Genomic DNA, 13,071 nt, shown 5'->3' with positions numbered 1-13,071 from the left:
CTGAAGTAGCACCTCAGTTTTGGGCTTGTATCTGCGTTTCTGGTGCTTCGATAGGGAAATAGTAAGATACATGGGTTCCAATGGGAACGTGTGAATTGATAGGTGAATTATTAAACTTGTCAAGCACGGGCTGTAACTTCTTGCAGCAGTGAATTGGCAAAGCAGAAAGATTGTGTGTCTGTGGAAACAGGCAGATCATGTTGGTGTGTGTACATATATCCTATAACTTTCATGTAAATGATCAAGAATAGTGGGTAAAAGAGAGAGAAAAAAAAAGCACCTGCATTGTTATGCTTTATTGTGTGTACTGAATTTTCTTCTCCCTGCACCACCTCATTTTGTTTTAATCAGTTGTATGTGTGATCACTCCTGTATCTATCAAATAGTCCACGCATCTTGGTGTTAAAGGGCTACTTAGAACTTGTATAGGGTGTATGAATTGTGTTATCGTTCATCACCTCCTTTTCCTCCTTCCCCAATTCTTGTCTCATCATTTTTGATGTGATCAGTAGACTTCAGGCTAATGGAAAATGATGTCATTCTGCATAGGTGAGAGGTGTTTAGCAAAATATCATAGCATTGATCAAGCCAAATACATGTCTGTGGTAGTCTATCATTTCATTCAAAACGTTTTAAAGTAAAGCTGCAGTCCTACTGGTGCTGACAGTTAAAAGAGACTACGCTATTGTCTTCCTTCAGTTTTGTGTACTTTTCCAAATTCTGTCTGTGTGCTTGGGTTTTTTAGCACTGAAATCTCAGACCAGTGTCATATTTTCCTATTTTCATGCCTATTACGTTTTTCAGAATTGTTGTGGCTTAGTTGGTTATGACAAGGAATAATTGTGAGGTAGGGAAGGAGATGGGTTGTTGGATTTTTCTTTAGGGTGTGGGTTGTCTGCAGAATTACACAGGGCAATTTAAGAGGTAATACAAGGCTTGTGGCAATGTTAAGTTTGCTGTTAAATGCAGTAATGAGTTCCAAAATTTATGTTTACAGGACTGTCCATCCTATGTATCCATATTCTCTAGTCAAGTTTGAGATAAAGTAAATTTTAAAACCCAAACTCTGTTTCCCCATCTATTATTTTCAGTGAGCTATTTGTTCACCCATATGTAAAAGTATTCACAAAGTTGCCACATGTATACTTTAATATTCATTGTTGAAACTACTCTCTATTCCCTGCCTTTCGCCTACGGAACACCTTGACTACAGTGCTGCTGGCTCAAATTGGTGCCAAAACTGGCCTGGGTTTAATGCACCTCTGAATTGTTAACTGACTCACTTCATGTGGGAGTGTGCTGGTGTGGTGTGCTTCTGTGCTCCTTCTGTAGACTTGTTGCTTCTTCATGTGGAAGAGTGTGTATATATTCATGTGTACTTCAGCAGAGTTCTAGGAACATGTCTCTGTGAACTCTACATGATTGTAATAACTTTTTTGCAATTTGTTCTGTAGATCTGTCACCTGTTTACTTGTAGCATAATTCAATGTCTTATTGTATTATAAAATGTAGCAGTGGAGAGGAGTTAGTGCCAGTAGGTTCTTCCTATAAAGATCTCACTACTCTTGGTTCTTTAAAGTTATATTCAACTGATGTATTTATTGTTTTTTCTCAATTTCAAATTTATTGTTTGGCTGCTCATCATCCTTTTTGATGCAGCTGAATACGTTTTACCATAATTTCTGATAATCCATGTTCTGTGTAGGCAATATGCTATTCTGTGTCTCTAAAACATAATCAGACTGAATTGAACTCATGTGTGTCTGTCCTACATTTGGTCTTTAGTCTGTCCTCATCTTCATTATGTTGTGTGTTCAAAATAATGTTTCAAATTAGTGTATAAGCATGGCTTTAAGATTAATGCCTCGTTTTCTTTATGTACCCTTGCATATCTCTGACGTAGTATCTCTGGGTACACATCAGTGTAATGGGCGGATGGGAAAGACATCTATATAGTCATCTGTGATTAGTGATAACTTTGTATTTTTCCTCAAATATGTGAAAGACCACAGTAGTTAAATTTGGATTTTTCTTTTGGGGTTAATTTGTGTCTTTTAAGTCTTGTGAACTGGATGATAAAAGCTTAGTGGAACTTGGGGTGGTAATAATGTAGTATGCATTCCTGCAGGAGGAAAGGGAATTCTCTCTGAATCTCAAATTATTAACTTGACAGAACAACGTATTTTCTTTAAATTTCTTTATAAAATTGTGCTGGAGATAATGAAACTGTCTACTTCAAAACAAACAAGCATGAATACAACACATAATGAGTAAAGTTTTGGGGTTATTTTCCCTCTGTACTTTGTATTTAATGCTGTATGAAATTACAGGAATGTAGGTAAACTGCATCAAAAACATTAGGATTTTATTTTTTTGTTACTACTGTGAATAGGTTAGTACGTCATTAGAAAGGGGGTTTATGTTAGAAAAGGTCTGTAATAGCATAGTACTGTAAGAATTCATGTAGGATGAAAGCCTGTATGAAAGCTCTTCAGTTTCCTGACATCACTGAAAGAATGCTATGTCACCTTTTTCACTTTCTCTCCCCAAAACTCTCTTAATAAGTAAGGCTACACTACACCGCATTATTTTAACACTAATAGCATCCATTTCTTTTTCTTTGGAGTCTCGCACATGTTCTGCTTCTTGTTTATCCCTCACCCTGGCCAAAATCGAAGGTACACGTTGGAACTGGTCTGGTGGCTCCTCATTTAAAGGCAGAGTCCCTCCTTGTACTGTGGTCACCACCTGGCTGCCTTCAGCTGTGCAGCAGTAGTGTTCTTTTCTGCCTGTTTGTGTTTTGGGTAGTTCTGAATAGCATCGTCTGGTGGCCTTAATAAAGCATATATGATGGAAAATTATTCTTAGGTGGTGTGATTAAAATATCAACTGTAAGGTTATGTTCTGCTTTGTTTAATATACTTCAAAGCTAATGATTATGAAAACTGCAGACTGTGGCTAATGTGATAAAAGCTGCGTGTGGTATCCGCTTCCTTTTCGGTCTTTTAGAGTCATTGCAAAGCAGCAGTAGCTATGAGATGGGAAAAGAGAAAATTTTCTTGTTGATACAAGCTAATGAGTTAAATATGTGTCTGGCTTTTAGGTTAATAAGATTTGACCTCCTGTGATGTAAAGGATTTTTGGTTTAGTTGAGCATTTAAATGTTATGATAATTCTTGAGAAATATTTTTTCAGACCCTGAGAGGATTCTTTCTGGATGAATCAATAATGAGAATACGCTTTCTAGAAGAAGAAAGTTAAAACATTGTGGCTCTATGCAGTTTTAAATGAATAGCTAGCCTGTTAATTGGAAGATAGCTTTCTGCTTCTTTATGTACTTCAGCCCCACAGTCTTTCACCATTACCATTGCATCTAAACAAGTAATTGCTTAATTATATAAACTTTGTCATCTGCTGTGTATGTCCGACAAGTCTAAACTTGTGATGACGTGATGGAGCTAATGGACATTTGGCTGCTTCTAGAAAGGTAATTCTGTCGGAGATGAAACCGAAACTGTACCTTGTATACAGTAGGATTTCTTAAATATACAAAACTTTTTAGCTAGGAATGATCTCTCCAAACCTCAGAAGAACTTCAGTTCTTCCGCTCATCTGTTTTCATCTTATTTTTGTTGTCTGTGTTTCTGTATGCACAGTGTGTTTAGGGGACTTCCTCATCTAAGAAAAGAGAACTACCATCATTTCCCTTCTAACTTTTTTGAACAAGTTATTTAAGGCATTGTTTTGCTTTTGGAATTCTGACTGAATTTCAACAATTTTGCTCAGATACCGCAGGGAAGCAAGCACTTTCATTACCTTTGCAATAAGATAACACTTGCTCACTAGTTGCATTTTGCATCTGGTCCTTTTTAAGCCGTGATGCCATTCCAGCCCTTGATTTTGCTGTAGAAGTTTGGAGTAAGCTGGATAACTTGGACATCTACTTTTCAACACAATTTTTATAACTGACCTTGTCATGTAAAGGTAATGTTAGGAGCATGGATACTTTGCCAAAGACAGCCTGTCTGAACTCCTCACCATCACTTAGCCACTGGAGAGTGCCTCCTTCCTTGACAGTGTAGTGAAAGACTGTTTTGCAGTAACTGTTTCTTTGAAGTAACTGCCCCAGTTTTCCCCATACATCTCAGTTATATAAGTTGTATTTAGAAAGAAAATAGGTTTAAAGATTTAAGCCATCTTTTTAATTGGTACACTAAAACTGGCCTTTTCGAATGCTTTCCTTTCCACATTTAAATTAAAGCAGTTCTTAGAGCATTTAATGATTGTGTATTTCACATAGCAATTGGAGTTCACTGAAGCAACTTATGTTTTCTTTCTTGGATAGATTTTTTTTTTTTTTGCTTTTCAAAAGAAGGATTTGCTTTAGTTTCGAAACTATTTAGAGCTATTAATCAAAACCAAAGACAACACAAACTGCTTACTGTAATATCAGGTCTTCAACTTGAGATGCTGTTGATGTAAAGGAAAGATGCCTAGGTCCCTACCCAAATTGCTTTTACATACCAAAGTGTATGTAAAGCCTGTAGGTGAACAATAACCTTTTCATCTGCAAAGAGAAATATGAGAAGTGGGAGGAAGAAGAGAGGAAAGCTAAGTTATTTTTACTGTAAATATGTCAGTTTATTGACTTGTTAATTTCAGAGTTTTTTAAAAAAAAAACAGTAGGAGGAAACAGTACTGTCTGCCAAAAACAAAGTAATTAGTGGGAGTTGAAAGATGTCTAATGATTCTTAGAAGTTCTAAAGAGGAATAAACTAGTCTCTTATTAAACTAGATATAGACTTCTAAATCACTGTAGTAATTCTATTTTGTTTTTAAAAGCATGTACACTTACATATGGTGCATAAAATCCTCTTTTTTTAAAGTAACATCGTTTATTCATAGTAATGTTCCAAGCAGCAGGTGTTTCTGTTGGGTTTTGTTTGTTTAAAAAAAAAACAAACAACAAAGTAAAGAACCAAAGCTGACTCCACACTTCTAAAATAAGGGCTCAGATAATATTTGATGAAGTGGATGTTTGAGTTTATGATGGCAGAATTGACTTAGGTTATTGCTTAATGTGCCTGCTGTACCTCCATAGTCTAATGTGAAAAATAAGATCCTGATTCTCTTGCCTGTACTCTGACAACTACTTTTGCCTGCAAAACTCTGACAAGTACTAGCTTTGGCTTTCTTTAGAAGGTTGGTTGGGTGGTTTTTAAGCCAGAGACAAAAGAATGGCTGATGAATATCTTCTACATCTCCCCAGACCCTCATCTGACAAACTCAAGCTGGTCAGGTGTGTAAAGAGCATCAGGGAAATCAGCAAGTCATGAGGTAACATTCTTAATAGAAGGATGAAGCCTGATAAACTAAGTAGCCTGTATCAATGTTTGTGGTGCTTTGTAGCTGCAACTGTTCTTGTTCTTCCTGGGGACGGGTCTGAAGTTCCATGCATACCTGAATACAGCTCCGCAATTCATTGTCACCTGTGTGATCACTGCATGCAACAACAACACTTATTCTGAATTTCCTATAGGGACAGTACCTTTGATTAGTCCTCCCCAGCATCTCTGAGGCATAGGAAATGTCATGGTAGCACAAAAACCCATGTGGATTTTAAAGCTTTTGGAGTCTGCACTTGCACGGAAGGTACTTGGTATCATCCTAGCTGGCAGTTTCCATCTGGTTTTCCTATCATGCATGTGTTGAAGTACTAAAGAAACCAGGATATTAGGATCTATGAGGAGACACCAAAAAACCCCAAATATCAGAAAAACAAGTGAGCAGAAATCTCTAATTATGAGAGATACGGTGCAGCAGGGCAAGGAGAGAAGATACCCATGAAAGTGAGTAAGAAACAAATTGGCTGTAAAATTTGTCTTGAGGGGATGCTTGAAAAATTACCAGTGGCATTTTTTACATAAATGTGAGGGAGGAAAATGTACCTACAATATCAAAACCCAGTACACTTGTGAATTTGTCATAGCTGATAGCAGGTCTTCCTATACAAAGAAATAGCAAAATACTCTTTAGGTATTTTGTGACAACCTTTTACTTGGTCACAATGAAAACAAATTCTTGAAGTAATGGAAGCATGTTTCTCCCCAAGAAAGCCAGGATACTGTATGTGATAGAAGAGGAGAGCAATAGAAATTCAAATCCATATATAAGAGTTGTTACAAGGAGCTAGGTCTGACATGGTATCATCTTTACCTGTAGTGAAAGCCCTGAAGAGGCAGACATAGGATAATATGTGTTCCAACTGTTCAGCATTTCAGGATTGGTAGAGACGAGTTGAATTGATACTCACCGTCCTTTCCTAATCCTTATCTATGTAACTATCCTATTGCTGAGGTATTACTTAATTCCTTAAGAATTGTGCAGCTTTAGAAGAATCCCCAGAAATATTGCTGAAGCACCAATAGATCAAGGACAAAACTAATTTTTATTATTTTTCTTTCAGATGCTCTAAGATTGTCCTGGGAGCTCAGAGACGGTAGAAGGTTAGGCTAGTTTTAAAGGAAGAAGGGAAAAAAGCTTGCTTCTTTTTAGATCCATTGGTAGTGGACAGGTCATTTAATCTTAACCTGTGTTTCTCTAACATAAAATAAGACCAGACCCTTCCTACTCATAAAATTCAGTAATGAGTATGAGGCACCTGGCTGTTCGTTAAAAGGTAAAGGTCCATTTGAATGTGATTAATACTTTTAACAACCTTAATGTTTTGTATATCAGCCATGTAAGCAAATAGGTGGTCATACAATTCATCAACTAGGCAGTCTTTACTGTCCTAGAGCAGCTTGGTATAGATTTTTAGAGATATTAGATCATTCATATTACTTACTCTAAGGATAAATGGCAACATTTATCATAGACTTCCCATTTTTATCTAGTAAATCTTTCAGTACAATGATTGAATAACACTTTGAAAGCTAACAATTGCAAATCCTAGATATTGTTTGAATTGTAGTAGTATTTTGCACTACATTGATCAAAGTAACAAACACCATCGACAGACTTACCAAACACGTAAATGTTACGTAGGTTCAATGAAGCTCTTGAAATACAGAATTCATTTTGAAAATACTTGAGATTATAACATTCACATATAGAAAAATTGAGCATTGTCTTGAATTTGTATTGTTTTGAAACAGGAACTCTTGTGTATACAACAGGAAACAACATATTACATGAAATTTCCATGTCTTTTTCATGCTTAAATGGAGAACATCTGAAGGCAGTTAATTCAAGAAAACAGCAATTTGGAGCAACTCTACAGACCTCACTTGAGGCAACGTGCTTTTGCTAGTTCACTTTAAATATGGATTATGGAGACTACTGAAGATGTTTTCTTATTTAAATTACAACTAGTATTATTATCTTACATTTTACCTGCTTGACTAGAGAAATACAATTTTTCTGACTGTCTTCTGGCTTATACAAAATATAGTTAATTAAGACATGCTATCCTTTCTCCCCAGAGTCAAAGTATAATGTTCAGCTGGTCGACTTGCATGAATAAACCATCACTGTGAATCATTAATTTAGACGACAAGCTATGGTAATTGATGTCTTTATGCAAGCTATGGAAATGCTTAGGGAAATCACTTCTTTTTCTTGTTGGTACATTTTAAAAAATTGTTTTAGAATATTTCTAGGCCTGCATAGTGTTGTGTTGTAGCTTCTGAAACAGATTCACCTGAGATTAGCTGTTTCTATGGGAAAGTGATCTTTTGCTTGTTTTTGAGTAAAAATCAGGGTTTTTTTCTCTGAAAATCTATTAAAATTGTAGGACTTGACCTTGGGTTTATCTTGTGTGCATATACTGGATGAGCCACTGTTTTGGTTTTTGAAGTTTCTAGTAAAAAGGAGCAACATAGTGATATTGGTAGTACCCTTCATGTGGTAAAAATGGCCTTTAAAAATCATGACATAATTAAACCCAGCAATGTAAATGGGGATTGTAAACTACTGCATATGTTGGTATTTGGACCTTCCTGTATTCTATGTTTTAAGTTGGTACTTGATGCGTTAATAGCATGGTTCTGTATCAAACTGAGCATATCAAGGGATGAGGATACGTATATTTTGTTGGAAGGCTTAAGCTGAAGGTAATTGAATTAATAAAATTTGCTTATATGTTTAATTATACCATCATATCATGTCGAGGTGGCAAGAAAAGTTATCGATTTTGTTTCCTTTGGAGGAATCTACTTTCACCCATGATTGAAATACTAGGGTTTGCTAGTCCACAGTGATACTTACCAATTGATTATTATTTTGTCCTTCTTCAAAGCAAGAAAGCTGCAGCTAGGTCAGTGTTTGAATGGTACCGGACAGCTTGGTGGTATTTCTGTAGCAGTTCAAAAGCAGAATATCAATAACCTGTAACAAAGACATCAGGCTGCTGAGGTCAAAAAACCAAGTGGCAATTTTTTTGTATTACTCTACAGATCAAGGTACCTCATATTTGAAAATAAAATGTCTAGTCCATCTCTAAATTTCCCCTGTATCAACAGCCATGTGCTTTCTGTTCCATAGAGGTATCTTGTTAAATACTGCTTCTGTGTTCTGTAACTGGAATGTGAAGTGGACCATTTCTGCATATAGTCTTTAAGACGTAGCAATTCTGAAAACAGGCAGGCAATGAGGGTTGAACCCAAAGGATCATTCCAACCCAAACCATTCTGTGATTGTATACAGGTCTTTTGTGTTCAGTGGGGTTGTCTATGTCTGGAGGTTGGTTTTGGTTTGTGCAGTTTTTACTGTGGAATGCTTACCTTTCATTTAGACACCAGAGTAAAAACTTGTTATACTACATGGTTGGCTGGTCCTGTTTGTTCTCAGATTAGCTCTGGTGTGCTACACTCCCAGAAATCCAGCCCTGCATTTTGACATTATATATGGGAACAAAAAGAGAGTTGGTACACAGTAAACTGGCATTTAAGTGAAATTCAAATGGGCTTTGCCATCAGTTTCATATGGTAGGAGAGGTATCATATTGCTGATGGCCTCAGTTACTAAAAAATGATGATTTCAACTTTTATCAAGTGAGAGAAGCCATGTTTATTAATGCTTCCTGTGGACATACAGTGATTTGGCCACGGGACATTAAATGCATGATTGGGCTGGGTAATTTATTTTCTTCTCCTATGGATTGAAAGGCTGAACACACAGAATTTTTATAATATTTGTTCAAGCAAAGGGAAGAAAATGTTTTCAGGCTAAGATGTATAGTGAACAAAACTTTGTTCTTAATGGGGTTTATGTGCCAGCTGTAAAACTCATAAACTAGTGACTACTGTGTTTCTTCTACACCTGACACAGGACAGAGGTGATTAGACAATCTCCAGAGGTCCCTTCCAACTCCTATCATTCTGTGAGTTGAACTTGCCTACTTTCTTGGCTGAAGAATTCCAAAATCATTAAACCAAAAGAGATTTTTGAGGGTTTTCTCTTAACAGTTGCTTCATTTTGCATAGAACATAGACTGGGAGCAGGTCTATACACCTTTTTGCTTTCTTCTTTTTTATTTTTTTCCCCTTCCATCTATAACAGATATCAAAAATAGGGGCTGGAATAAAACATCCCCAAACTGGCAAAACTTGAATTTTTAAATCCACACCTGATTTAAAGAATTCATAGCTGGACTGGAATCACAGCCCAGGTTGGGAGAAAATGACTTAGACATGGAAAACACTTCTGGTTTTTGAAAGGCCCAGCTTTTATTGCACAGTAACCAGCTTGACTTTTTTGACCATTCATTAGAAATACCATAAAATAAATAACACTGAGATATCCACAGTTTGGTCAGGACATTGCAGGGAAAAAATCCTAGCATGCATTCCTGGATAAAATAATCTCAGTGATTGATTGTTAGAGGGAGTGGTGAGATGCTGATTTCAAATACCAAGTGAATATGGTTGCAGTTCCCTTCTTGAAACAATTCAGCAGAAAGACAGTGGTGAGATCTCTGAAAATCTAAACAACCTGAGGACTTTGAGGTACTTAGTGCTCTAGTTTTGTAGCATCATGGTTGGACTCTTTCTATATGAACAGGTTAAACTCGTAGAACCTTTAAAGCAAATACAAGGAAATGTTTGTTTAATAAGGCTGCAGTAAATTTTTTTATTTTTTTTCCCTAGTGTGGACTCACTGAGTTGGAGTGTAGGCAGCATTTGAGGTTAGGGATCAGCTGTGGTCATTCAGGCTTGTAATTACAGCTGTGGTAAGTGTTTTCAGGTCTTGCTCTACTGAGAATTTTCTTAATCCATTACTTTACTAGGCCTTTCATTGTCCCTCCTAGTACATCGTAACAATTCCTGAAATCCTGTGAATCATGGGAAAACAAATGTTAGGCTATTCACTTCTGGCTAGATGGAGATACAAATTTAAGACTTAGCTAGGCAAGTGCATGGTCATGCTTGACATCATTATTATATTTAGTAGCTGCAGTAAGCATGCAAATATTACAACTGTATATGCACTGAAGACTGATTTGTTTAAAAAGTGGCTTTTCATCTTAGCATTGGGGGGAAAAAAAAAGGTGTAGTGAACTTTTATTCTGGTACTATTAATAGGTTCATTCAGTTCAGACTTTGGGAGATAGAAAAGACATGTCCTGTTTAAGGTTCAGTGTTTGCTGCAACTGGCTTCCCTATATTTTTATGAACACCAGCATGAAGCTGATGCCTCAGCTTGTTTGCTCATTAAGCCATGATGAAATCCATGCTGTTGAATGTCAAACAGGATTGGACACTTGATAGAGTTGAGCTGCTTTCACCTGTACCTGGGCAGGTTACTACTAAACCAACAGATCTCTGAGCATTGCTCTTCACTCAGAGGGTCTTTATCTTCCATCTTGGATGAGTTTGAACAAAGAAGAAATTACCTTAAAAATAATTTCAGGTGGATAATTTCATACTGTAAGTAATGTTACCCCTTGAAATTCTACTGCTCTGCCTGCTTTTCTCCTGCTAAGAGGTGAGCTAGCCATGATTTTAAATGGTGTTTCATGTATCACAGTGACAAGCTCTGTGTGATGATGAGATAGAGGTGACTAAGGTACACAGTCTAGCTTCTGCAAGGTGTACAAGTTGATATCTCTGTTCTCCTTCAAGGATTAACAGATTCTTTGTGGAATTAAAGATAAGCTTTTTGTCCATTTACACACTGAGGTGTATTTGATCCAACAAAATAACTGTTCTGTGATGAACTAAAAAATTGTGCCCACTTTGTCCAACAATTTGCGTGCTGTTGCACCACACCATTCTGGTTGCTTGTTGGTTAATGATTTTGCTGCTGAGACATCTAGTATATCTTCTCTCCTGTGGCTGTGTTAATGGAACTGGTACAAACTGGGTCTAAGAATTCTTTGCTTTGAGGTACCTTACCTATTTAACAACTTAATTTAGATATAACCATGAGAGAACCTGTGGAAGGCCTGAAAATTGGGATCTTATATACAGGCACAAGAATTCAGGTTAGCCTATTTAGTTCTCAGAGCCACGCTAATAAAAAAAAGATTAACCTAATTTTTAATAAGAACGTGTGTATTACCCACCAATGTAAATCACTAGACGCGCATGAATCATAGCATATAATAAAAAAAGTGGGAGTAGTATTATAGTCTCTCTAACAAAAGGTAAAATTAATATTAAACTTGCCATTGGAAATCCTAGATGAAACATCTAGGACCTGCTGGAAAACAGGTATTCTATTTTTGGGAGGGGGAGACAATGAGATTTCAACCCTCATTTTTCATTCTGGGTGTTGGAAATGAGCTGATTACTTTCTGTAAGGTATTGGAGCTTTCAAGTTACCAAACACATTTTAAATTTTTTTTTTTTAAAAAAAATCCTGCCAAAACCAAACCCAAAACCCCAAAACTAACTAAAAAACCACTGTAAAACATACCATGAATGTATTTATATAGCTAGAGAAAGAATGTATAGATGTAAGCCAGTGAACAACAGAAGTGGACTGTCTCCTCAGCACTTCATGATTGCGCTTGTTCATGTGAATTGCTTTAGCATTTAGAGTCAGATCTAAGATGATACAAACTTCTCTGTGTGGGAGAATAAGCAAGATTAAGACAAATTCAGCTCCCTGCATGTGGTGTTTAAATGGCTCATCATCGAGAGGATACTTGGAACAGCATCAGTTCTCATAAACACAAACCAATGAGGCTTGAACAGTGATCCACAGAAGTGCGCTTCAAGGCCAGATTCCACCTTCCAGGCGCAGCTTGAACACTGGACTCTAAACTGAGCTGTTTCGTCCATGGTGAGCCAAGAGGGATGTATCAGCAGCTCCAAGGCCAGGATAAACAAAACTATTAGAACAAAAATATGAATATTCTCTTTTTTTTCTCCTTTTCTGAAGTAAAATAAGCCTTGTATTTTACCTTTAATTGCCTAAGCTGTATTTCTTTGGTTGTTAAATATATTCTGTTGTGGATATGATACCTGCACAGCATGGATTGGTTTTTTTCCTCTCTGTCTTTTTTGTTCTGTTTCCAACTTTCTCATTTTTCCCTTGAAACTACTGCTGTTCCAAATATTCTCTCTGAACAATTTCCGTAATGCATGCAGGGCGCTGAATTTGCTTCTTGTCTTCATATCCTGCCAGCACACCCAGTTCGAACAGTATGAGGCTACTACTGTTTCTTTTTTGTTTTTCTTTTTTTTTTTCTTAAGCTGTTATGTTCATGGATGCTTATGAAGAAACAAAAGAGAGGAAGGACTTGAAGGATGATGTGGAGAAAAAAGCAAGGATTTTAGTGGGAATTCTGTCTCCTATACCATATTAGCTATTTGTTTGTTTTTTTTTCCTGTTGACATACAATGAGTTGATAGGTTGCCCGTACTGGTGTCTGTAACCAAGTCATGTCTGTAATCAGGCAGATGCCCTGGTTGCTTTCCTTTTTTCTTTTTTTTTTTCCATTTTTGCAGAGCTGGGCTCAGGTGAAAGCAATATAAAATTGGAGTTATGGAGTTCAAGAAATCATGGATATGAGAGAGATGAGTGAAAATATTCAAAAACATATGAAAACTACTAGCAGAGCAG

General features: G+C 36.7%; 1 protein-coding gene across 1 annotated transcript in view; it reads left to right on the top strand.

The window, feature by feature from the left end:
* LOC311194088 (neuroserpin) overlaps positions 1-13,071 on the top strand; it is a 48,747-nt gene that overhangs the window by 944 nt on the left and 34,732 nt on the right. The window lies entirely within an intron of this gene.

This window comes from Gallinula chloropus, assembly GCF_964237585.1.
Source record: "Gallinula chloropus genome assembly, chromosome: 8".
Classification (NCBI taxonomy): domain Eukaryota; kingdom Metazoa; phylum Chordata; class Aves; order Gruiformes; family Rallidae; genus Gallinula; species Gallinula chloropus.
Note: the sequence above shows the minus strand (reverse complement) of the source record. Positions and strands in the feature narration are given on the sequence as shown.